At 42.9% G+C, this 26,750-nt stretch overlaps 1 long non-coding RNA gene across 1 annotated transcript in view; it reads right to left on the bottom strand.

Annotated features, from left to right (window-relative positions):
- Nucleotides 1–3,620: 3,620 nt before the first annotated feature.
- The window catches only part of LOC143695420 (uncharacterized), a 115,209-nt gene continuing 92,079 nt past the window's right edge, over nucleotides 3,621–26,750 (bottom strand). The window contains exons 14-17 of the long non-coding RNA XR_013184580.1: nucleotides 16,974–17,232; nucleotides 15,325–15,470; nucleotides 5,172–5,363; nucleotides 3,621–4,543 (exon numbers count right to left, since the gene is read on the bottom strand). This is a non-coding gene — a long non-coding RNA (uncharacterized LOC143695420). The remainder of the gene's footprint in view (nucleotides 4,544–5,171; nucleotides 5,364–15,324; nucleotides 15,471–16,973; nucleotides 17,233–26,750) is intronic.

Below are 26,750 nucleotides of genomic sequence, written 5' to 3'. Positions count from 1 at the left end.
GTGAAGACCAGGGTAAGTCATTGTGAGTTTGATGCTTCCAAGGTAAGATAAGGGAGCAATGTTGTTTTCAGAGCTGAAGTTACTGGCACTTCTTAGCTCAAGGCCCTGCTCCAACACCTCCAGGCAGGGAGAGCCCAGCACCCCAGAGACCTCCCAGACCTGCACAAAAGGAGCTCTGTGGCAGGGGCTGGTCCAGGACTGCACCCTGGGAGAGAAACCCTGTTTCCCACCTGTGCTGTTCACAGCCTTATTCACTCAGAGCTTTGTCACCTTCTCCAGGAGAGGAGCCTGGGGCCCCATGGCTTTGTCCTCCCAGATCTCTTGGTAATGCTCTTGGTAAAACTCACTGGGCACTGATGGGATGTGGCTTTGTCCACTCTGAACTTCTCCACTATTGGTTCTCTTTATTCTGATGGAAGGTACTCCTTCCCAATCTTGCTTGTAATTGTTCTTCTCTATGTTCTAGCTTCCTTAAAAATATTCCTGGGTCCATATTCCTGGGTCCATATTCTCAAGAAGCTGCTATTTCAATTTAAAAAGTCACTGTCTTCACCAAAGAGTTCACCCTGTTTGTCAGTCTCACCTTGCTTCACTCCCTCTCCATCCTTCAAGACTTATGAATGGATGACTTATGAATAAGAAAGGTTTGTTTAGCAAGTAAAACTGCAAGATGACTTTAAACAGAAGGCTATGAATAAACAGAATACAGAGCACAGGCATTTAGCATGGCAGTTGGATCACTCTCTAATTGCTTTGTCTTTGTCTGGAATTCAGCAGGTCTTGCCCTGAACATGAGAGTGCACATGGCAACATTTGGGAGATAAATGCAAATACTCAGCTTGAAACCTGGTGTATCATGATCCCCTACCACATGCCCATGGGGGTGAAGGCTGTCCCATTTCCTCACATCATATTTTAAGCAAATATTTCCTTCCCATCTGCAATCTTCTGGCTTTGTAGATCTTGTTTTCAGCACCCCATTACACAGACACCCAAAGTTGCACACACCATGTTTCACAGCCCAATTAGACTCATTTAATTTCCAACTGAATTTCACCAGCACAGTGACCACAGACTTGTGCTCCACACTACTCAGGGCTCCAGTGCTGTGCCCCATCAGGGACTCTTGTCCCAGCTTTCCCAGCTGCTAAGGAGCAGAGCTGTCAGTAGTTCAGGGCTTCTTCCACACCTGCAGGCTGCACATGCTGCACCTGCCAGCACCTTTCCCCTGGGCTGGATTCTGGCACTTCACAGTCTCATGGCCTTTGTTCCTTTTGTAGATGGAGCCTGGAGCAGGAATATTTGCTGTGCATCTTTTCCACTTCCTCCAGAATCCCTTTTGAAGATTGCACCTGAACCCCCCTACACCATCTCTTTTGTTTGTACATGAGCACACATCAGACACAACACCTTAAGACTCTTGATTAGCCTCTTCCTAATTGCCTTTACCACAGCACTCATGGACCAGTAAAGTATTTACAGTGGATGTAAATATACTACAGAAGGTTCAACTTTTACCCTTGTAACTCTTATCTCAGTTTCTCCAGGCAGTATTCTCTTTGAAGAGTAAAATGCTCTCTTCTCAGTCTTACTTCTGATACTCTTATTTAAAACAGAGGAGTCTCACTTTTCTTTTAATCACCAGTAGTTTCCTCAATCCCTTCCCATCTTCATAATAAGATGCAGAGCTTTAGTTCTGGACAGGTGTAATGCAACATCTCTAGGATCTCAAAAAGCCACTGTTCTTTTGGAAAAAATCAGGAGAACTTAAGACAGTAAAGAACAAGTTGGACAACAGTTTGATGATGGAGCCAATTCTGCCTTGAGTCATGGAGAACTAGATGACATCTTAAAGCCTCTTCCACCCCATTGTATTATAAATTTTATTTTATCCAATGAAAGATGATCAGAGCACATATTTTCCATTGGCATTTCCCAGCTTTTGAGCATTTGTAATCTTAAGAATGTTCTTTTGAGGGGAGATTCTTGCACATATGGGCACCCTTTGTGCAATAAAGAGAAGATAAAGTTGTTTGAACACTGTCCTACAATCATTCCATCTGTCACAGGATTGTATGGGATGCTGTCAAACACTGCTTGGAAGAGAAGGAGAATCACTCAGTCTCTGCACACTGAGGAGCCCCACGGGCCAGCAACTACACCCAGCTCCCCACACCGTGTGCCTCGGCAGTGAGGCAGTTAACAAAACATTTTTGTTCATGTGAAAATACAAAGCAGCTGCTTAGTTCTACACTTGGCAGAAGACAGCAGCCCCCTCTGCACTCCTTGTCTTCTGCTGCTCTTGGATCATTGCAGACCTAACCAGCTGTTGCATTCCACATGCCAGTTACACCAGTTTGGGAAAGCAAGGGCAGGGAAAGCTGTATGGCTGCACAAAAAGGAGTGAGAATAATACACTGCTGAACCAGAAAGGACAATATTTATATAATAAACGTGTTCAGGAGCATAATGATTCCTTTGTCATCAAAATTTTGGAATGGCTAATTGTGCACATGAGAAGTGCACCTAATGCACACGCTCAGGGGCAGTTCGTGTGCTCCCAAAGTGGCTGTGCACTGCAGATCTGGCCATCTGCACAAGTCCTCACAAAACAGGGTGGGCAAATGCACAAACACTTCTGAAAATAAAGTTGCATGCATGAAATGCCTCATTTTTCATGTCTGTGAATATGCAACTCAGGGGATTTTGTTTCCAAGTTTAAAAATAATGTGCTAAACCGAGCTCTGAGGGTTTATTGCAAAAAAGTTCTTGGTGGTTCTGTGCTGGGGAGGGTGTTCAGGTATGAGCTGCAGTTTGGTCTTGAGATATGGTGGACACAGTCCCAGGCATCAGCTGCAGACTGAGATTCTGACTCAGAAGCTGTCTGCTCCCTCAGATGGGACTGAGTTCTGTTTCTGACTCAAATTTAGAGCAAAAATCTATGTGAGTCAAAACAAGCTTAGTGTGAAAACTTTCCTGATACTCAGTCTCTAGGAGTCGATTTCTTATGTTTGATTTCTTGGATCTCCAGCTTGTAGCAGCATTTGCCAGTAGTGCAAGTCCTCAGTGGCCACCACATGGATTCCCAAGCTTTTTTTTTTAAATGCAAACTAAAAATCTTTAGAACAGGGGAAATACAGCCAAATGTCAAACCAACATTAAATGGCATCCAAGCAAATGGTACTTGAAAGAGGAGGGAAAAGATTTTTTTATGTTCAAGACTTTGAAATTTCTGAATCACTTCTCTCAACAGATTTTTGTTTTAGAAGGAATTATCTGAAACCTTTTCCTTTTGCCATAATACATTTAAATTATACATACCATAATGATATCATTAGGTCAATAGAGAGATCTAAAGATTTAGAACATTGCTATTTCATAATTGGACTATTTCCTATCTGAAGAAAAACTATTCCATCTTCAAATTATGAAGTCACTTTCAAATGAGAAACACAGCTTTCTTTATGAAAATGTTGAAAAGTCCTTGTTCAATAATTTCTTTCAAAATTCCTGAGTGTTCATAAAAGGCAGCATTTCTCAGAGAATTAGGTAGATTTCACTGAAGTAACAATCATGTATTAAACCAAAGTCCTTGAGCAACAGCAAAACGCTTTATTAAAATAATGAAAAAAGCCTTTTCTTTCCTGTACAGCTCAGGAGGTGAGCTCAGTGAACATAATGAAGTATGGTGCATGGTTGTCTACTCTGGTTAATTTGTTATATCCTGTAATGCAAAGAGGTTGGAAACTTGACTTGCCCTCCAAAGAGCTTTCCCAGCACCTCCCTTCCCCATCCAGCCCAGGGCACAGAGAGACTCAGCAGAAATATTCCTCCAGGACAGCTGCTCCTGGCAGTGGGGCTGCCTGGGGTGCCCCATTGGGGCAGGGTGAGATAACTGCAGGGAGTGCTGGGTGCTGGGTGATGCCCACCTGGGAGCTGTTCTCTGCAGGCTGGAGGATAATGGCTTGTTGGTCAGGCATCCTATGTCCAAAAGAACCCTTTTTTCTTCATGATGGAGTGAAATATCGTTTTAAGCTAGTGATGTGTGGGATTTGTGTTAATGGCTTTACTAACTGAGTTAACAATGCAGTGATAGTGCCAGGCTGCTCATTAATCACTTGTAAGGTGCTTTTGGTATTCAGGTCTGCTGGGACTGCAGAGATTTGGGTCTCCCCCTAACAAATTGTGCCAGGGGAGATTTAGATTGGATATTAAGGTTGTCAAGCACTGGAAAAGGCTGCCCAAGGCAGTAACCACCCCTGAAGGATTTAAAAGACATGTGAAAGTGGCACTTGGGAACATGGTTTAGTGCTGGCCTTGGCAGTGCTGGGGAAAGTGTTGGACTTGATGATCTTAGAGTTCTTCTGCAACCCAAATGATTCTACTGTTCTGTGAATGGCCCTGCACTCACCAGCAGTGGGGTCACTTCAGCAAGAGCTCATCTGAAGGTTATCCCTCCTGCACAGCTTTTCAATAGCACCTTTTAAAGACATCTTCTCTGTTTTGAGAGCTACACATCAAGTCCTTAAACTTGGTTGTGCTTCTGAAATAGAGGAAATAACCAAGTATCCCTACTCAGTCAGGCAGATCTCTTTGAAACCCTTGCTTTACAGTTTGCATGAACACCAGGAGAGCTCAGAATCCTTCACTGTTATTTTACAGTGATGGTTTTTCTGTGTAAGTAACCTGCACTTTCACTGGGACTTGGGGTGGAACACAGCTCTCCTTTACCCAGGGCTAGTGGTTATTCCAGAATTTATTCCTCTTTGACATTAGAAACCTCCCTCTTTATTCCAAAAATTTGTTTCAAAGAACTGACATTTTCTAACCAAAAGACTTTTAATGACAAAATTCCTGAGCAGCTGTAATTATACCCTATGGCTCAGTCTGAGGGATAATATTGTTATCCTCTGTAAAACAGCCCTCCAGCATCCCATTATGTGTCCCTAATCCCCAGGAGCCTGGAGGAAGGAGCATTGGTGAGAAGCACAGGAATTTGGGGGGCTGTTAGGTGAGTCCACACTGCTTCTTTGGATAAATTAAACCCTGGATAAATTAGACTCATTTAGTTCCTGCAACTGCTGCAGGAACAAAGCTGGGTGGAGAAATTTTACAAAAGCAGCTGTGCACACAGTGGGAAAAGAGACAGACAAAGGACATCCCCACCTCACCTGTCCAGCCCCAGCTGAAGGCAGGTGAAATCAGCCTCCTGCTGAAGGCAGCAGCTCCGGGGGCTCAGGCTCCAAGTGCTCCCCAGCACCAGGGTGATGTCAGGGGCCGTGCGTGGGCAGCGATTCCTCAGCACATCCTCCAGCTCTCCCTCCAATTTTGAAAGCACATCACCAAGCTTTGGAGCTAAGGTCCTAATGAGGATAATTATTATTATTACATGCACATATATATATATATACATAAAACCCCCAGATCCCTGTGAGGTTTCTTCAGATTGTCCCAGAAAGAAAACATTTTCATTGTGTGGGCTGTGATTGGGAACACATGGACCCGCCGCACCCCACTCTGGTACTAATTACAAGGGAAGCAGAGCCCAGTGCAGAGGTTTCTTTAATTCCTTGGGTTTGGAGCCTCAGCAGTGGAATTACCTGAGGAGGCTGGAAGGTCTCTGGGGTACAATCAGTCATGCAGCCTTTGGGTTAGGCCAGGGTGGGTAATCTATGCACGCTGGCAGCATCGTGCAGCCACCCAACTGGGGAAAGAGGAATTTCTCTTAATTAATGGCATGATGTATGACACGTTAGCAGCACAAACTCTGTAATAAACCCCGATGCCTCCTTTTACAGCTCACACAAGATGAAAGCTTGCTGGGATACCTGCAGGAGTGGGGCATTCAGAAATGCTGGCAGAGCAGCTTGTGGTGAGGGAGCTTTAATAGCTGCACACGGAGCTTTTGATTCCAGAGTCGATTTTAGACAAAGCTGCCTTGGAGCAAAGGAAGCAAGTTTCACTTTCAACCTTGCCCAAGGCTGCTACCCAGAGATGAAGATACCAGTGAAGACGACTGAAATCTTAATTTAATTAACTACAAATCCCAATAGGGCAAGTTTGGGAGGTTTGGTTCAGAGCATGTTTACCTGAATCTGAGCTAAAGTACTGGCTTTCCAAATTCCAGTTCCAGTTTTTGTTTGGCACAGGACTAAGAGACAGGCTAGATGTAAAGCTCAGATTCGCTCAGGTTTGCCCAAAGCATGAGGGTACTCAGATTTTCAAAATACATGTTTACATTTAGAATAAATTTGGCCTTTTCCCACACTAAAAGCTGTTTATTTAAACCTCTCATTTTGGTCATGTCTTTTCCATCTTATATTTCTTAGACTGCTAGGTCAAAAAGTGAGTAAATAGGTCAAGTGTTTCATAGAAAATGGAATACAGAGGCGATGTGGCTAGGACTTGGACTCCAGAGCTCTAAATTAAGCATATTAGCAAAGACTGCTATGAATTACTATTTATTCTTATGCTCTTTGATGGTCTTTGCCTCCTTGAAGACCAGTTTTTGGTTTCAACCAAGAAAGGGTAGGAAATGAAAATGTCCCAGCTCTTGGCAGCTGTGGAGATTCCTCAGCTGGGATCCTGGAAGCACAAAAACCTCAGAAAGAGAGAGATGGGGACAATAAAAACAAAATATGAAGAAAGTAATAAAATCAGGGCCCACCAAATTCCACAGAAAAACCAGGCATGACCCCTACGGCTCAGAGAAGGGACACAGACCCCAGGCTGCAGATGTGACAGGAAATTTCAAACTTGCCTAATCATAAAAACAATTTTAAAAAGCATTTCAGGACTCTTCTGTAAGAAACTTACAGCATCTTGTGTCACTACATTTACAAAGGGAGGACAGATGTGTTTGACCTGAGAGCAGGACCAGGGCGCTGTGTGACACTGTCCAACTCAGATCCATGAGATCCATGCAGGGCAGACTGCAAGGAAAGAGCCCATGGGGCAAACACAGAACATTGGCCTTATCTCTGCATCACTCACCACAGCCCCTTTGCCTTTCTCCCTCTTCATGAAGGTGAGAAACTCATACGGCTTTCCATAAAGGTGAGAAACGACAAAACTCTCCAATGAGTAAAAAAATAGCATTCCTCAAAAAGGAAAGGAAAGAAGAAAGATCATGCTCCAAACCTGCTGCTTCATTCCAGTACAAAACTTTCTTATTTTCCTTTTCTTTTTTTTTTTTTTTTTGAGAGAGAGTAATTTAGTGTGGCAAATAAAAGCCCAGCTAATTTTTAAATCAGCATGTAGCCAACTCAGCCACCCAGTAGCTCTGTCCTTGGGCAATATTATTGAAGCACACACAATCTATACTAAAGTGATCAGCTTCCCTCAGGCCTGCCAAGGGGATGCGTTAGGTGAGCCCAAAATATGACAGAAGGAAATTTATGTGCAACTTTTACACATAATATCTCATTATGACTCTCCCCAATCTTTCAATTTTAAAAATAAACGGCCTTTGTAATGATTTTACCAGGAGCATGTTGGAAAAGAGATTGAAAAAGAGAAAGGAAAGTGGCTTTGGCCACAGTTATTTCTTTTGCTCTTCTTCTCTCGGGTTTTTCTTTAATTTTCCTGAAGAGGTTTCCACTCAATTTAGGAAGAAATGGAATTTCCCCCTCCCTGCCATCACTCTTTTTCTGTTTTGCCCACGTTTTCAAAGAATGGAATGGCTGACATAATGAAGCCTATGTCAATAGCAAAGTCATTTTGACCAGTTGGTAAATAATGAAAGTTTCCACTTAACGTGCAAGCCAGCTCACCCAGGGGACGAGGGCTTGGTCCCCTCCCAGGCCAGCAAACTGTCATCCCTTGCACAGCACACAGAGCTGAGAGCTGTGCCTTGCAGCAAGGAGAAACCAGAGTCCAGCTGAGCCCGGGGCCAGATGCTGCCTTGCCATGAAGAACATGCACTTTTGGACACTGGAGTGCTGGTTGCACAACCTCTGGCAGGACCAAGCCCAGAAGAGAATGGGAAAAAAAAAAAAAAAAAAGCTAGAATAAATAAGTATGCACAAATAAGAGAGGGGAAAGCCCCAGTGATGATGGATCTGCCATATACAATTGCCAGGGATGAGCTCCAGCACTCAGTTTGATAAAGAAAGGGCAATTCTGTTACTTCTCCCTTGAGATGCCAATCCTGACATGATTTCTACTGTTTCATTGTGGGAACCAGCAGGAATGGTGCTGCTCATACTCCACAGACCACAGCTTGAGAGCCCAGGGGAGGAGCAGATACCTGAAGTGAGAATCAGTTACAAACATTTTCGAGAACTCCTCCGAGTGGGGGTAAGGAAAACAAGCAAAGGCAAACTCTCACAGCTCCTGCTGGCAGCAGAGTGGGATGTTCTCAGAGTGGGAAGCAGAAGCACTGCCAATGTACACTGACTGCTGGGGAGAGAGTTCCCACTGCGGGCAGATGGGCAAGGGACCATTGTCAGGCAGAGAGAACTGGAGCAAATGTAAAAAATATCCCAATCCATACAAAAAAGCTTTCACTGCTACACAGCACTGTACTGTGTTTCCTCTGCATCCCAAATATCTTCTGAGGACACAACAGTCCTTATGTCTGATTCCTCTCATCCCCTCTCTGAAGGTCCTGCTTTTAACCATATTTCCTTCATTCATACATACATGGCTGCTCACTTTTCTGTATGACTGCACACTGCTTGCTTCTCATTTTTGATGCACTTGTGAGACCAGCAGTAAAGTTATTGGAACCAAAGATCTGTAAATACCTTCTGGAGGACTCATTATTCTCCTCATCAATCCCACACCCCTCTGGTGTGTCCAGCACTGACAGCTCATCAATATCTGCCCTCCTGGAGTCTGTGGGTGATCCCTTCCCTCAGGTGGCTTCAGCCACATCTTTGCTCTCAGGGATGAGTTATGAATTATTTGTGTAGTTCTGGGCAAACCACGAGAAATATTGAGACTGGGTACTGAAGTAAATAAGAAGAATGTATACATATATATATATATATATATGTTCAGCAAATGGCCATGACAAAAATAACATCAGAAAACAAAGACAGTGGAAGAAAATATATATATTTTGACAAGAAGTCTGTGTGTTTTTATTGTATTTATGATGTATTAGTTCTACATTTGAAGAGATCATTCAGTTTAGGCAGGAAAATTTCCCTTTGTTTACTCTCTTCAAGACAAAAAAGACAGAAGTCAAAAGGCTGATCCTCAGTAGCTTATTCCATATTACCTAGTACAAAACAAGTAGAGGTAAGGACTGAACCAAGATCTCTCTCAGGTGATTTTACAGACTAATTCAGCTCTTTTAACCATCCCACCACAGCCTGGAAAAAAAAAATGTAATTCATAAAAGGAATCTTCCAACAGAGAGATGAAACTGAACATACTGAATTCAGAAATATTTAAAAGCAATTTACCAGTTAATGGTGGTCAAAAGCAACATCACTGCAATATTTGTTTTGTGAGGGAACAGCTACATGAACTCTGGTACCATTAATATTAGTGCCATAAAATGTCATCAGGTGGGTAGAATTTAGGAGAGTGGCAGAAGATAATAAATCTGGGAGTTCTTGTGGGCATAATGCAGTCAATGAATTCTCTGGACCTCATTTTTCCCCACTGTAAAACAGGTAAAATCCATTAGGTTGGTGAGAACTCATTTGTTCTTAGATGCTTCTTTGAACTTGGCATCTGCCATGGACACACAATGTGTGTGAAGAATGGAGGAATCTTAGAATGGTTTGGGTTGGAAGGAACCTTAAAAACCTTTTCATCCCAACTCCCTGGGCACGGATGCCTTCCACCAGACCAGGGTTCTCCAAGCTCCATCCAGCCTGGCCTTGAAACCTTCAAGGATGGGGACTTCAGAGCTCATCTTGGACACCCCTGACTCAGGCTGTACATGAAATACCTGGCAGTAAAAAACCTGAACACTGAGCATCCAGAGCGAATTCTGCAAGTCCACTGACTGCAGCAGAAATCATGAAGTGGTTGGAAAAGACCTGTAAGATCAGCCAGTTTGTGTTATACCATAATTGCTCAGCTTGCAAATCAAACAGCAAAACAATTAGCATGTGACTGTACTTCACACACCTGAACATCCCTCACTTCACTGAATCCTTTATATGGAAAAAAATTGCCTCTTACTTTAAACAGATTTAAAGCAAATTTGCCTCAGATCTTTCCATGCTTGCCACATTGCCAGGTAATACCTGGCAGTGCTACTGCTCTCACTGAGCAATGTGAGGCTAAAACCCTTGAAGTGAAGGCACCTTTGTTCCACCACTGGATTCTTTGGAAGTACAAGGCATTGGACACATCCCAAACCCATTTTTCCATTTGTAGAATGAAGAGTCTTTTCTACTCAGTTGTTATAACTGGATCCACCACTACAGCAGTTGGGTGTATCTTTGCCATATTTTCTACGTGGGGTATGAACACATATTTCTTTCCAAACACGTTTATTTCCAAAAGAACAGACTGGCTAGAAGTCTCAGAATTTAAGAATATTAAGAATGACAAGAGTCTGGGAATGAGGAGAGCAGAGTACACTGCAGTGGGGTCATTTCAGCCTCATGTTCTTTTTTGGAGGCCTCCTGTCCCAGGCCAATGTCACACTTCTGCTCCCAGGATGGTGACCACAGAGGAGAGGACCTGGTCTGGCCACTTGGTCACAGCTACCTAAGGCAGCCAAGAAGTTCAGTGCCTGCCTGTGGTTTCAAATCCCAGAACCCATAAAGCACAAATACAGGTTTCAAATGCGAGGCTGTGACCTCTCCACTCACCAATAAAACATGCCCAAAGTCATAATAAACAAAACATTACAATCCAGGGTGGCAAGGCATAAACCAGTCATATGTATTTTCTTTCTGGCCACTTAAGCAAATCTTAGGCTTTACCAAAAACTACCTCGGTGAACTAAGTTAGCAAAACAATCCTGATTACAACATAGGTTAGAAAAAATAAGTCAAATAAACTTAACCTAGAGTTTCTCATGGGATGTTTTATGTTCTTGTTGCTGCAGAGTGGAATGTGGGCCAGGGTAAACATGGAAGGGACACAAGTGTGATAATATAATGACACCTTTTATTAGCTCAAAGACCAAAAAAAAAAGAATAACAGAACTTTAGATAAATCAAAGCTCTTTTTTCTTCACTTTCAAGATGCAGAAAGGAAAAACCACAGCTTGTATATTCCTGACAGGGCTCATCTTGTCAGGAGCATGAACCCACGTTGTTGGTTTTTCATGTGTCTGGAGAGCCAGAAAAGGAGGGGGAAGGGGAGAAAAAGAGTGGCTTTGTAGGAATTGAAGGAACTGACATCTGGTTATACAAGGATACAAATTTCCAGGTCACACTCAAGAGCACCAATAATAAACTGCAAGGAGTTGCTGGCCACTTTCAGAGTGACACTGTGGTAACCCTGTTAAGCTGCTTTCCCTGGGCTACCAGCACAGCCCCAGCCCATCACAGTCAGGGCAGCAGCTGAGGCAGAATTTTAGGAAATACTTTTGCAGGAGATAAAGATGGGCACTCCTGTGTGTCTGGGGATCTTCACAGAGGGGACAAGATTCAGAACTGCTGGATGGAAAAGAACCCAAACCAAACAAACACAAAAAAAAAACCCCAAATAAAACAAACAGTGCCCAAGAGGAGATAAACCCACAGATAAAAGAGATGTGCTGGCAGTCTGGTATCTGCTGGCTATTATCAGAGCTGGTGCTGTGGATTAATGATTTCTTTTCTGTCCTCTTACATCTTTTCCAGCCCCTGCCATCATTTATTATAGCATCCTTACTTTGCTGCTCAGATTGACAAAAGGGAAATAAACTTTACTCTGCAGGTGTTTTCAGGAGAACACCTTTTCCCCAGGAACTGGATACTAGATTTAGTGAGTAACAGCTATTCTTCCCAACAGTTCAAGACAGTGTAATAGCAGACACTTTTTGCCTGGGTATTTCAGATATGCCCACCTATGTCCTAAATAATACTGGTCTCCTGTGAATACACATTTTTAAATGTGGGAAGTATTTTACAGCAATAGGCTAGAAAGTGTATTAAAGGATCTATCACATTGATTTTAAAGGATTACATTTTGACATCTTTGATGCAGACACACCAAGAAGCTTAAAATGTATTTATCACACAAGAACCAGATTAAATCCATTTTGCTCTTTCTAAATAGATCTCAAACTTCCTTAGCAATAATGGCATTTTTTTCAATTGACTAAAATAAAAAGAGGGATTAATAGGATTTAGGATGACTGGAAAAAAAGAAGCAGTCTCTAAAGGAAATTTCAGAATACAGACAAGGGAGATGGACAGAGGGGGCTTTCCTAACATATTAATACCCTCCTACCTTCATTTAGTGCAAAACTACAAATCACCCATTTCCCTAAATGTTAGTACACAAATACAAAATACATATGTAGTTATTATTTATTACATATGTTTATGGCTGAAGAGATGCAAAGAGGGAGAGCAGGAGGAGCCTCATGCAGGGAGAGGCAGCCAGAGAAAGGCTGCAGGAACAGGAGAGAAGTCATCAACTGATCAGCTCTATCAGGAGCCAAGGATGGGCTCAGCAAGTGCTTGAGAAAGGCTCAGGGAGAGCCTGGCCCCATGCAGGGAGTGCAGCAGCTGAAGGAGCAGCCACAGGCCTTGGTTTGGGCTGCAGCGCTGGCTTCTGACCCCATGCCTCTGCCAAGCAGTTCTTCATAGAATAAGACATTACATTTTTAAATATTTGCTCCAAAACCAGGACTCTGAAACACAGAAGCACAGTAAAAGAAGGAGAACAAAAATCTGTATTTATACCAGGAGCAGTTTCTGCATTTTCCATAGAAGAAGGAACCTCTGGACAAAGTGGAAGTGCTGGGAATGTTCTGCGGGGCAGCCCTGGGAGTGTGAACCACTGCACTGCAACCCAGGGCTCAGCCCTGCCGAGCTCCAGAACTCCAGGAAAAACCTTGATGGATTTTAAAAATGGCTGGAGAGGACCAGTTCCATCTCCAGGATTGCCTGGAAGCCTGGAGCATGGCACAGGAGTTACCCCACTGCCAAGGCCTGCAGGGAGGATAATTCAGCTGGTGCTGGGCGTGCCCTGGCTGATTCAGATACTCAGACAGGACCAGGGAGAGTGCCCAGAGACTGGAGACAGAGGCCACACTGAGCTGGTAGCTGCAAGCACTGGGGAGAGAAACACTGCTGGCCACCTCCTCACTCCCACCATTGCCCCACTAGCTCCCTAAACCTAGGAGAGGGAACCAAATGGCAAAAAAGCAAAAATGCCTTTATATCCCTTAAAATTGATTTTCTGCATTTCTCCTGGTCTCCTGCCAACCAAGCTATTGTTTGCTGCAGTAGCAAGCTGAATGAAAATGAAATCTCTTTGGAGTTATTTTTATGGATTATACAGCTTTTAGTTAACAATTACTCTGCCACTAAGGCTAACATGATTTAAATGTTCTCTTTTTTGGAAGAGAACAAACTGGCACATGGACACATTGACAATGCCAGGTTGCAAAGCACCTCTGATGTCCAGTTAACATCTGGGCAATTTCACAGGACATAGTCCATGGGCTTTTTTGCATTTCTTTGCCACAGGAAACTTTGGAGGGTGAATGTTTTTGGAGACGAGGCCTACAGAACAGGTCAAACAAAATGATGCAAACACATCAGCTTTACCTAAGTGCACTGCACCTATATCCAGGTCTAACTTGAAATACTACTCTTTGCAATAAGCATAATGAAAAGAGAGCAAAACCCATTTTTTGCCAATTTTGGAAGGGCAAGGTTGATTTCTACTGTAGCTAACTATACATGGCTGTTTAGACAACAGCTGAAATTGGCCTTGATACAGGAAATGCAAAAGAAAGCGAAATGCATGAGTGATCCATAGCATTATTTATTGTAGCAGCTTTGGGTCATTCCACAGGTCACATATTTGCTTTATTGGATTAGAAGTGAACACATCTGTGCATCACACAGAGCAAATTCTTGTCTCTTTTGGTCTGACTTTTTGGTTAGGTGGCAAGAAAATACCATTTTTCCTTTACCATAGTGAAGGATGGTAAAACACTGAGAGAAAGCTTTACCCCAGCACCTGCCAGCCTCACCCCAAATCTCTGTCCAGCTCTCCTTCAGCCATGTACAGGTGTCCCCTTCTGGTCCCAATATGGTCCCATTAACCTGAGCCACTGCTTCAGCCTCCCCTCCAGGCCATTCATGCCTGTGGAGTGGGCAGCTGGCTGCCAGTCTCAATCCTGGTTTTGTGGAAATCAGACAAATCTCCCATTTCTGGAAGGAGTAGCTGCCCTAAATCTCCGTCACTGGTGCAGCTCTTTAAGAGCACAGTAATTCTCCACCAAATTGAATCTTCCCTGACAATTGGCAGCACATCAGAGACAATTCACAGGCATATTTTTTCCCCTTTCCTAACAGGAAATAGGGCTTGTGTTACATTTACAGTGACCTGGAGCTCCGGGGGCAGACTAATATCTCACCTAAACAAACAGACAGTATTTCTTCCCTGATACAGGCAGATGGGCTGAAAGGGAAAGCTGACTTGGCTCTGGCCTTCCCAGCTCCCAGCAGCAGTGTGGGAGGCACCAACAAAGTGCAAACCTGTGAACACCAACACAGGGATCCCCAACGCAGCACAGAAGTTTGGAGCTGCAGTTCAGCCTTTACACTTGGTCTCTCTTTTTGTTTTTTATGAAATTACCATTGTCTCACCTCCTGTGGATCTCACTGGGGTCCCTCTGATGGTGTGAACTGGGGGGTTTATTGCTCAATCCATGGTAAAGCATGGAGGACCCAAACAGCCTCCTCTGCTAAACCTCTCCACCTCCTCGCAGTCTGCAGCATTTCCCCAGGAGGTTCCCACTTGCCTTTGTGGGCACTGAGAGATAATTCTGGGCTTTATTTGTGGTGGATTTGAAAAAGCAAACTCCAAACTGTGTAAAATGACTCTGGGGGACAGTAACTTACAACAGATGTCACAATTGTTCAGTGTCTGACTGACGAGAGAGCTCTCAGAAATAATAAACGCCTACATGTGCTTGCAACACAAATAATATTCAGATACTATTTTTCTTGGATTTCCCTGCCCTGATGTGCTACATGTCTGCTTTGCCCTGTTCATCCCTTGTAAAAATCAGAGAAACAAACCCAAACTTGATGGGGAAATCTCCCGATTGCAAAACTCCACACCATAAGTACATCGCACCAAGCATGCACACGAAAAGCAGAAGTGAAAAGAAGTTTCACACCCATTAACTCAAAAAGCCAAAGGCAGCAGAAAATACTGCATGTTTCAATGACTCACCTATCCCAGAAATGGGATTCACCTCTCTGCTGCCCACAACCCCACTCAGCTTAGCAGGAGCTGCTGCTCTGGAGTAAGAATGCATTGCTTGAGATCCTCAGCTTCCCCCAGTGTGCACAGGATCAGACCTCACAAACTTCCCATGCCTGTAGGACAACCAAGGAAAGCACAGTTTAGAGGTGAAGGCAATATGTCTCCCATGTCTCAAATATGTTTTGCTTTCCAAAATACCATGGAGAACTAAAAACTCTGCAGCTCCTCCCCTGCATGTCTGTCCCCCATGGCAAAGAGGGAGTCACAGCAAGGTAGAGGCACTCCCCAAGAGCTCGGGGTGAGCACCCATGTGAGGGAGCCCCTCTGTGCAACACCTTCCTGAGCCTTGGCCCATCCAACAGCATTCCTGTCTGAATCCAGTACAGGAAAAAATACACTTCAGGCTGCTGAGAGCCAGACAAAGTCTGCCTTTCTAGACAAAACCAGAATAGCGGCAGGAGGAGTGAAATCCAGAGTGGGATAAATGTCTGTAGCAGAAAATATTCTCTGAGGGAGCAGCAGAGAGACAGTGTCAGGGGAAGGAGCGATGCTGCTGGAATGACTGGCTTTGAGCTGTGGTGTTGGCTTCTCAGTGAAACCACAAGTCTGTTCATGCTAGGCACAGAGCTCTCTCTCCCTGGTTGTTTCCAGGAATCGGCCATCGGCAGTGGACAATTAGAGGAGCAGTGTGAGAGCTGTGGCTGGCTGGGCTCCGCAGCTCCGACGTTCTTGGTTCGCTTTTTTTGCAAGAGAAACAGCTGTTGACCTTCGGTTTTCTGTGTCACTCACGGCCATGGTGTTGGATTGAGGTATTTTAGGATGACCATGTCTGTTTACACCAGCAGTTACAACAGATCCCCTACAAATCTCACCTTGTGGGGTGGACAAGCCATATGCCAGCCAGCCACCACTTCTACTTGTGTGGATACTCTCTAATCATCCCCTTCTCTACTTCTGCTAGGCCAGGGCTGAATTTGGGAAAGCAACTGAATTTTAACTCCCTTAATCTATTTTGGGGCCCCCAAAACCTCCTGCTGAAGCTTGGTGAAACCCTATGCCAGCCTCAAATGAGTGAGAATTTTCTGTGACTGCATCCTGTGGTTTCAGCTGGTTTTGCAATTAAGTTTGTGTCCTAGTTTCATTCTGAATTTCAGCTGATGCCATGCTCAACTCAGATAAATCAGAACCTTAAAATGAAGCTCAACCCTGTGTGAGCTTCTTCTCTGAACTAACTGCTGCCTGACATTTTTCTGTTTTGTTGTTGCTATTCTCTTTTTCCCACCTCACTCCCAGTCAAGTCAAACTCTCCTCTAGTCACTTCTCATTCCTTTATGGCATAAGGAGTCTCTCAGGGTGTTTGGAGGTGGCTACTGGGCCTTTCCTTGCAAATTCACATTAATCAGAGGCTTTGCTTTCAGCCCTCATGAGTTGCTGAAAATATAAATGCAAGCAGCTCTGCTCTCCATGGATGAGCTTGTGCTGATGGGCTTTGAATACTGGGCTCAGGGTGCCCCAAAAACCCACCTGGGGTGCACACATGGGTGACTGCTGCCTGTGCATCAGGAGAGCTCAGCACATATGACAATGTTTGTGTGGACTGAGAAACACTTTCTTGCCTTGTTAGTAATAGTCCAGAGCATGAAAAAGCAGGAAAGATAAGCAATAAAATGAAGAAGAGTGGTCAAGTGGCTCAGGTCTTTAAAGGCTCAAGGGCTTCGTGTCCTTCCAGGAGTCTGAAGTTGAGAAGCTGAAATCTGGAATTTAATCTGAAGCTGAGAAATGAGAGGTCAGAGGGAGGAGGCCACTTGTATGTGCTGAAGGTTGGGAGATGCAGTCCTGAGCTTTTGGTTTTGCAAGCAAACGTGTTTCCTCCATCTGTGTACACAAGGAGCAGAGAAAGTTAACATTGCAGGGGAAATACAGGAGAGGGAAAGAGGGCTGAGCAGGTTTTGACTACCCAGCAAAAAATTGATGGAATTTCAGCTTCAGCTCAGTTGTGTCTTCATTTTCCAATACAAAGCATGAATAAAGAGCAAATGCCCAACAAAGGGAGAAAGGGGAAAGACCTTTTGAGGGCTGTACCAGCCAGGCCAGCCACATGACCTGTGAGAACTCAATTTGGATTTTATGTGGTGGGAAGTGTGCCTAGGACTCTAAATAATGCTGTGTTGTCTGGAATGTTTCACAGAGTCCCAGCTAGATGGGGTCCTGGGTCGACACAGCTGGAGGGAAAACTCTGCAGGAGTCCCATGGATATAAATAAATAGATATAAAAAATTCAGCACCATTCAGATATTTATAGAGGTTTTGTTATTAGGTACATTAAAATAATCCCCAACAGCCAATGAAGTCCTTAGCTGTGTTACCTTTGTGTAATTAGTGATCTTTTAAGTATTACCTCTGTATAAATGCATAAATTTTTTGTCTGCTTTATCCTGATCTGCCTTGCCCTACCCAATATTCTCCAGCCTTCCCTTTGTTCCCCATAACTTCTTTAGAGGTTCTCTTATATATTCTTTCAGGTGCATCTAATCTGCTGGATAAGACACTGAATTTGTTAATTTTGCTAAAAATCTCCAGGAAAAAAAAGGATTTGCTTAAAGCTTGTCATGTATTAGTAAAAAAAACTCTGCCTAAACAGGGTTGTAATCAAAATTATCACACAAAGAGCTAATAATGAAATATTGAATAAAGCAATTTTTAAAAAGCTAGATGATCAAATCCCATGAAATCTGTGAGTATCTGAGATGTGGCTGGATTGCAGAGAAAAGGTGCCCCCCTGCAGATCCTGCATGCTGGGCACTGAGGAGCAGATCCCTGCTGGATGTCACTGCAGATCCCTTCTGGCCTGTGTGTCCTCAAGTAAAACCTGGGTGTGAGGGGGTCAGGGAGAGCTCTGCTCCAGCAGCAACTTCCACCCAGGAGCTGCAGGGGCCGGGGCTCACATCTCACCCAGGGCCACTGGAGGAGCTGCAGGCTCCCATGATGGAGCCTGGACAACTGGAATGAAAGTGAAATATCACAGTACTTTTAAACTGTATGAAGGAAATATTAATGATGGACAAATAGAAAATGTATGTAGTGACTAGAATAAAATGACTGAAAAAACCTTAGAAGCTCTTACAAGCAGCTGGCATTGACTCAGGCTGTGTATTCATTGAGACACTAGAAATCTTTCACCAAAAATAATTAAAATCAATCTGTGGAAAAGCTGGTAAAGTTTCCTTTTCTTAGCTTCGAGTGAGGGCCTATAATACAGATTTTTTTTTAAGCTATCAGATAATACCAGATGCACAAAGCTTTCCCTGTGACCCTCTCCCTGTCCCACACAGCCCCCAAATCAGATCCAAACCGGATAGTGTGGGCAGAACAATGGGAAGCTGATAGCATCTGGTGCTGTAAAACTAAACACAAAAGAAAGGAACAAGAAGTAAAATCACACACCAAGTACCTAAGTAACTGTCTCCTTCCCTCTTCCACCTTTTTTTTTTTTTGTTTATTTTTCTGGTAACTTGATGGAAATTCAAATCTCAAAGCAGATCTTCAGGGTGGAGAGCCAGGGCTGGAGAGGAGGAAGGGGATAACTTGCACTTCCCCAAGCCCTGGCTGCTGCCTTTTCACACAGGTATTTTGTTGAGAGAAGCTGGGCAATGACTTCTCTGGGCAAGCCTTTACTCCCTAAAATGAAGAGGAACACCTGCAACCATCCATGAACTTTGATTCCACACTTAAACAAGGCTCTTTACTATTCTATATTTACTATTCCATATCAACAGCACTTCCTATTTTTCTGCTTCAAAATTGTCAGGCAGTGAGTCACAGAGTGAAAAAAAAGAGGGATGGATTTCTATGATCCATTTTGTACAGGCAGTAATATAAAAGGTGTAAACAATGTATTATTGCTGGCATGGTTTTAAGAGCATTTAGGAATCCACTGGATTCCTCTATCACATCCCAGTGCAAAATCTTTGTAGAATATACATAAATTGTGAAAGTACTTAATATGAACTTCAGGTCTTCTTTCTCCTTTTTTCTGTGTATCAAAAAAATCAGTCAAACAAACAAACAAACAAAACCAACAAAAAAAAAAAAGAAGGAAAAAAAAAAAGAAAACCTCAGCAGATTCAATGAAAACACAAAGGCAGCTTTTGAAAGATCAGAAGTCAAAATGAGATGAAATGCTTCACTCCACACAAATACATGAGATTTGTCCTGCCAGCCTAATTACATGAGGAGCCAGCCCTGTGCTCTACCCTTTTTATCCCTCTTAGCTGTGTAAACTACTCAAAACTGGAGGGCACATGTCACTTACACTGACATGCAAATCATTACTGCTTTGTCTGCCAGGAAATTTGTGTAAACCAATGCTGAGTTCAGGTTCATTATATTGACATTTTTACCAACAAGTAAATTGAAAGGTTACATTGTTGACATACCAGATGTTATGCAAACTGCTTTTCAAACCATGGCTTCCATACATCTCTATAAATAAATAAATTAGACACTTACAAATGGTGTGTGAATCAATATATGGTAAATCACCAATTTATAAACACATAGCAAAAACTACTGTGTGCAAACCCCATATTTCACACAATGTCAAAACCTCCTTTTCCACCCAGTACTTTTCATTTCCCTGAAAATAGCTGTCATCTATGTAAATGTTTTCCCTCAAGACCAACTGTTCTTCATGGTAAGAACAGTGCATGGAAACCTGGGTGCCTGAATTAGCACATGGTGTTATCAATGAGAGTTAAGAATCCAAGTGAGAGTTGAGCTACAACGCAGCTTTAAGGTTTTGAGTTTATGTAGCTAAAAGAGTAGATTTGCATGTGCTAATTTCAGGAACATTCATTTTTTTAATATGGATTTGCTCCAGTTTGGATTTAGCCTCGGGGTATTTTGACCCCCTCCTTCTGCATTCTTTTGTCCCTTGACTCGAATAACAAAAATGAGCAAAACGCTGTTTGTCCAATGAGATACTCATTTCTCATTTGAGACTGTTCTCCCTTCTTGGTGATGCAAATCAGCACTGACCTTGGAAATTCAGGCTCCATGAAGCACATGAGGTTCACAACAAAATCTCAAGGCTTGATACTGTGATTTTAAAATGGTGCTTCATTCCCTCCATTACAGGACTAAAACTAAGAGGGGCTGCCCCAGCTTAGCTTACTAAGGACTTCAGGTACCTCAGGCTTTACTGCTGCAGCACAGAAAATGGAGTTTGGTCCTTGTTTGGTCTCCCACTGCAATCACTATTTCTCTAGGAGGCCCCTGCAGTGCCCAAGATTTCTTGCTGTGCCCAGTTTCCAACACATGAATTTATTGTGGTGTAAATCAGGGCATAACAGATAGATATCTTAAATCTCCAGCTGCAGAAAAATGAGATTTCTTGGAATGCCGGTGCTGCCTTCTGCCAGTTGCCTCATCTCCTGATCAAAGAAATGTCATAACAAATCAGCTTTTATGTAGGACCTTATATACATTCAACATACAGATACAGAATGGTCTCAATACACTCCAAAAGGCTCCTCCAAGCTGGAAGAAGCCTTGATCAGTGCAGACCCTTCTCAAGCAGCTGTGACACAGGACTGTGTCTTTCCCACTTTATAATTCTTTGCTGAGTGCTCATACTGAAATTGTTTCATAACCACATGAATTTGGAGTTTTCATTTCGCCCTTGGAAGAAATGTAGAGCCTGGCACACTGACAAGTATAACAGTGTGTAAAAGCACAATTAACTTATGCTCCCACCCCATTTTTTTACATTTCTGAGGAAGCCCTGAGATTTCAGAGTGATTGTTTTCACTTCAGAGCCAGCAGCACACGAGCACTTCATCAGCAGAGCCGTGCAAACCCGGCACATTCGGCCACTGGCACGGGGAGAGCTCACAGCACATCCTGCTCCTTCCCCCTGCCACAGGCTCCCCAAACCAGGGAAACAGTAATTAAAAAGGCCAAACACCAATTAAATACGGTGCTAACAGACTTAGGCACCATAATCCCTAGGTTTTGTCTTAGTACAACCAACTTTTTAATTTCAAAATGTGGATTTGTCTATGCATAAGCAAGTAGCACCTTAGAGGCTAAACATCAAACAAAGTTTTTCAGAATATTTAAGTCAGTTTATGCCTAAAGATGCTGAAGTTATCTGCTTGCCAAGTATTTTGATTGAGATCCTGAATTCTCAGCTCACCTTGATGAAACACAGACAGCTAAAAAGAAAATGGTTTAAGTCACTCCATGCCAAGATCCCAACACTACAAATGTTTATGAACTTTGGTATTTACCTGTTTTCCAAAGACAGCTTGGGAGAGCAGAGTGATTGCAAATGTTTGCAGAATGCTGTGTTACTGAAACAGAGCAGTCTGTGAAAGTGGAGCTTACTGAGGCAAGAAAGTTTTTAATTATTTTGAAGCTGTTAAATAAGCAAGGCTGAAGTTCCCTGTGCTGAACATGGACGCTGTTTGCTGTGAACCATTGCTCTGAATTTGGTTCCCTGATGAATTCAGCTTCTGCCACTTGCTTCCCTGAGGTCTCAATGACACCATGTAGAGCATCTCACTTGCATTTCATCTTCTTCCTGAGTGTAGACTCCCAAAACTCTGAAATTCTTTGCTGGTCTTACAACAGATCTTAGCAATTGTCTATTTTCCTTTTAGTCACCCCGGTATTGACCTATCTTTGGCAGCTACATCTAGATATCTCCCTTGTAAGTGGTGATAACACAGATCAGAGCAGCTTTCAGATGTAATCACCCTCATAATCACCTTAACAATCTTGAGGGAAAAAAACCCCAAACCAAACTTCCAGAGTTCATCTGTCTTAAATTCTCCTAAAGTTTGCTTTAGATACCCACCAGCCCTGTCTCTTCTAAGAGAACACACTCTAAACCCACTATCAAGCTGACTATCACTTCAGAACCAGCATCCCTTGGACCATAAATGGCACGGGGCTCCAGCCAGGTCTCCTATTTCAGCACATTTGACAGATCTGCACATGCTCTGCCTTTACCACCAAGCCCATACAGACATTCTGCCAGACACCATCATCTCTGGCTAGCCTGGCAACCTGCAAGCACTCCCAGGCACATGGTCTGGAGAGCCTGGCTGTTACAGGAGGAACAGCCAACTGCAGAAATGGATAAAATTGCACCTAAAAACAAAATAGAACAAAACACCATGAGGCCTCTTGAGGCCTCTGTGATCTCTCTTTCATAAGCCTGTACCCAGGCTTAAACTCTGTTTAAATACATGGACAAATCAATTAAAGTACTCGGCCACTCCCAAAAGTTGCAAGGGTCACAAATTAAGAGCAAAACACACATATATCCACCCAAAAGGCTAAGGGGACTGGTTAGTTTTATATTGTGATGCTTTGCTCTGTGGATTCTGATTCTTTTTTCTAAATTGATTGTTCATTTTTAATGGAGTTCTAATGAAACACCCTTAAGCTCTGCAGTGGTTTGCATCTATGGTGAGCAAGCCAAGTACCAGTGTGTTTTGTTTCACAAGTAGCATTAGAGATAAGAGAGGGTAAGATCGTGCCCTGGTTTTACAAGGCTGTAAGAGGCACTTAGGGGCCATACAGTCTCCTGCTTGGCTGCCTAAAGCCTCCTCTGGTCATTAAATAATGTGAAAGGCTTATAATAACAGCTGGTGACTAATCTATTCCCTTTGTACAAATGTTTTACATTTGTCACTATAACCATTGTAGAGAGACAGCTCTGCTCTCCTGAAAGCTGAATCTTTCCCAGAATTTTTTTTTTTTTATTTACTTAAAACTGCACCCTCACAAGTCACCACTTGCCAAATACTATCACACCATGATGAGAACTTATATTCTGTAGCAGGTATAAGCAAAAGATTGTAGTCACAGGATCTTTATGATACCAAGGTAAGATAAAATATTAAGCAGGAAAAAGGAGTGGGAAAGGTGTTAAAGAAACTTTTTCTTTAAACTAATTGATACCACACTTTGCAAGAGAAGTTTTCCTCAATCTGCAAAGGGAAAAGAACCCCTTGATTTTCTGCAAAGTGAAAAAAAAAAAAATTAAAAATACCCAGTAGAGCACTGGGAGTTGAGATGCACCACAGATGCACCACAGCTAAAGTTCTCCATTGTGCCAGTCACAACTGAGGCCTGTCAGACATTGACTCTCTGCTTTCCAGACACACAGGTTCATTTTTTCCCACATTTCATGGTTTTAACAGATCACATATGAATTGCACATGAGAATCATTCACACCAAACATGCCTCTCTGCTGGTTCAGTGCCTCTTCACTCTCATTAAAGAAATAATGTTGCATTCTTGGACATCACAGGATATCTATGGGTCACCCTAGGTGAATGGCAAATTATTTCACTGAATGACTTCTCCAGTTGAGACTTACACAGTGAGGTAGAGCCTGACAGTGAGCATGAACCTGGACTTGACCCTGATTTCCTGGAGAAGCACCAGCAGCCTCCTTGTTCTAAAGAAATTTTAATTGTTCACCTTCCACTCCGTGTGGTCATTTATATCTTTTCTGCTGGCCGACTTCCAAGTAAAGGTCCAAGTATTAACCTGGCTTCCCAAGCTTCAACTGCATTTCTCAGGAATATCAGCCACACACTGTCCCAGGTATTTCAGAGCATACAAGTTCCCTTTTTTCCTCTGACCCTCTGCCTTCCTGGCAGTAGTGTGGAAATTTCATATTAAAACCCCTCAAAAAGTTAAAAATTCCAGATAACAGAGATGATGACACTTTTCTTCTATTTTTATAGGTCAGATTAAGACCAAAGAATTTTACAGCCCTTGTCTTGAGTGAAGCCCTGCCCTATCTTTGGCAGTGTCTTTGTATATTCAGGAAGGTAGAAGAGACAAGATTGATGCCTAGAGCTTCTCAAAGTGTTAAAAGAAAAGATTTCACCAAAATCTCATTTCTCATCAACCAAAATGTTCTTCAGTTCTGTGTATGTTGATGCAAAATCTAGATGTTTAAAATACCCTTCTCAAACCATAAAACATTTAAATGTTTAGTTTTCAAGTCTTCAGAAGGAAATATCTGCATTTTTCATTAACAGTTTAAAACACTGATTTTTTTTTAAATTTCAAGCTTAAAAATTAAATTGACAAAATCAATTAAATTAACAAAAATTGAATTCAATGTCCCATTCAACCCCAGAAGGAGCTGACAGCTTTTCAGTTCACACACTTAGATTGTTTTTGAATGCACTCAAAAGTTCTTCACAAATATTTTGCTGCATGTTCTCAGAATTGCCAGAACATAAAAACAGCCATGGCTGCACCAGTAAGCTCCAGGACTGTGAAGGACACAGACTCACGTGGCCTCCAACAGCTGTATTCCATCTAATTCTCCTACTGCAGCTTTAGTTTCCTATTGGTTTGGCAACTCTGAAGGTCCAGAATATCTTGTGGCTAACATTAGGCACGAGAAAATAGGTAAAATTTACTCTGCCTGGAAACAGCAGAGAATTCATGGACATTTTCCATCTCCTGCTGGTCTTCCAGGAATGGTGCCACTCTAGCCCACCTCCTTCTCCTACCTCTGTGTAGGACTCTGTTCCAATGGTACATTTGTGCTCTGCAAATCCATAAATGCACCCCAGTGGTGCCAAGGAATAAAGCAGGGCTGGCTTCAGGTGAAGGGAAGGAGAATCTTGCCAATGGAAAAGAAACCTGGGAGTGATGAGCCAACCAAATTCTCAGAAAGTGAGCACTGGGATGGGATGGGATGGGATGGGATGGGATGGGATGGGATGGGATGGGATGGGATGGGATGGGATGGGATGGGATGGGATGCTCTGGTGACAAAAGGAGATGTGACTCATAGAAAGGTCATATGAAACAAAAATGTGTTGCCCAATGGTCCCTGCCATATCTGGGGATGGCTGAGTCCTCACAGAGGTATCCCCAGGAGGAAACTCTGCTGTTGTGTGTGGCCACCTCTTCCCTGAAATCCAGACTCAGAGAATGAAAGAGGAACTAAGCAAGATTCTGCAAAACTTGTGCTTTTTCATAAACCTTTCCTAATGCTGCACTCTTTGCATCAAGCTCAGCTGTGGAGCTTTCTTTTGTGACTTACACTCAATATCTATTATCATCATCAATTGGTCCCCGATCAAGAGCTCCTCTGCAATAAATCTGTGACTGTTAGAACAATGAAAGCCAAATCAAGCTCTGTCCAAGAAGCTTAATATCTAAATGCAGGACAAGAGAGAGACAGAGACAAACAAACAAGAAATAAAAGAGTTCTGAAAGAGAACAACTGTGATAAGCAGGAGTCCCAGCACATCTTGTTCCCTGGCATTGCCAGCTCCCTTTGTAGGCATCATGGCAGGAGAAAACTTTATTCTCTTGGTCCAAAAAATAACCTATATTTTGAATGTTTTGTTATAAATCTGGTTTGATCAGATATGGGAGCTCTGGAATGAGAATAAACACAGGCTATCTCACCAGACAACTCATTGGGTGGTTATCTTTGGGCTGTTTTTCCCAAATAGTTTTATAATCTACACACACACACATATATATAATTGCATGCTTTACATGAAATGCTGTGCCTTAGCCTCATCATGAAAACACATTTTCTGGATAATTGAGATATTTTAATAAAAAAAATATTTTATGACTTGTAGTGAACATGATCTTTTAGCAGTTTCTGGCTTGTGAGGTTACAGGGATCAGGCCTGTGCTGTACCTCCTGTGCTAGGAAGCAAAGATCTTATATGAAAATAGCTTGAATTAAGGAAGTCAGCAAAGAACCATAAATTATTTCTAAGATAACCCATCCCAAACTAAAGTTGGTGGAAATACTCCAAGTAACATCAGCAGAGGCAAGTCCTAAGTATAGCCCAGACAATTTTATAAAATAGAAGTGTTGGCATGTTGTATTTACACAGAATTTTTAAATTCTTTGAGATATTCATATGCAAGGTCCAGTGAAAGTTAAGGCTCTGTCTCTACCTGAATCACCCCTAGAACTCAATGTGTCTTGCTCTGTTCCCACACACAGGAAGCACAGATAATCCAGCCACAGAGGAAGAGGTAAATTTAAAATATTCAGTGCCTTTCTCATCCAAGCAAAGAGTGGAATTACAGGGGAGGAAATGAGGCAAGCCTCAGCTCAGCGTGCTGGCAAGAGCATCTCAGGCTGTGTGGGGTGGGAGACGGGAAGGCAAAAAGGCCTCCTGAGGTTAAACAGCCACCAGCAAATTACTGGCCTCCCTCAAAGTGGAGGAAGCAGCAAGGAGAGGGATTTGAAGGGATACTGAAATTCCTGCCCAAATTAGCAAAAGGATGATGCAGTTTAGATGTCACCTATTGCAAAACCTGGGCACAACCAGTGGGAACAACATACAACACTCTCAGGCACAGGGTGGGATTTCTG

This window comes from Agelaius phoeniceus, chromosome 17 (genome assembly GCF_051311805.1).
Source record: "Agelaius phoeniceus isolate bAgePho1 chromosome 17, bAgePho1.hap1, whole genome shotgun sequence".
NCBI lineage: Eukaryota > Metazoa > Chordata > Aves > Passeriformes > Icteridae > Agelaius > Agelaius phoeniceus.
Note: the sequence above shows the minus strand (reverse complement) of the source record. Positions and strands in the feature narration are given on the sequence as shown.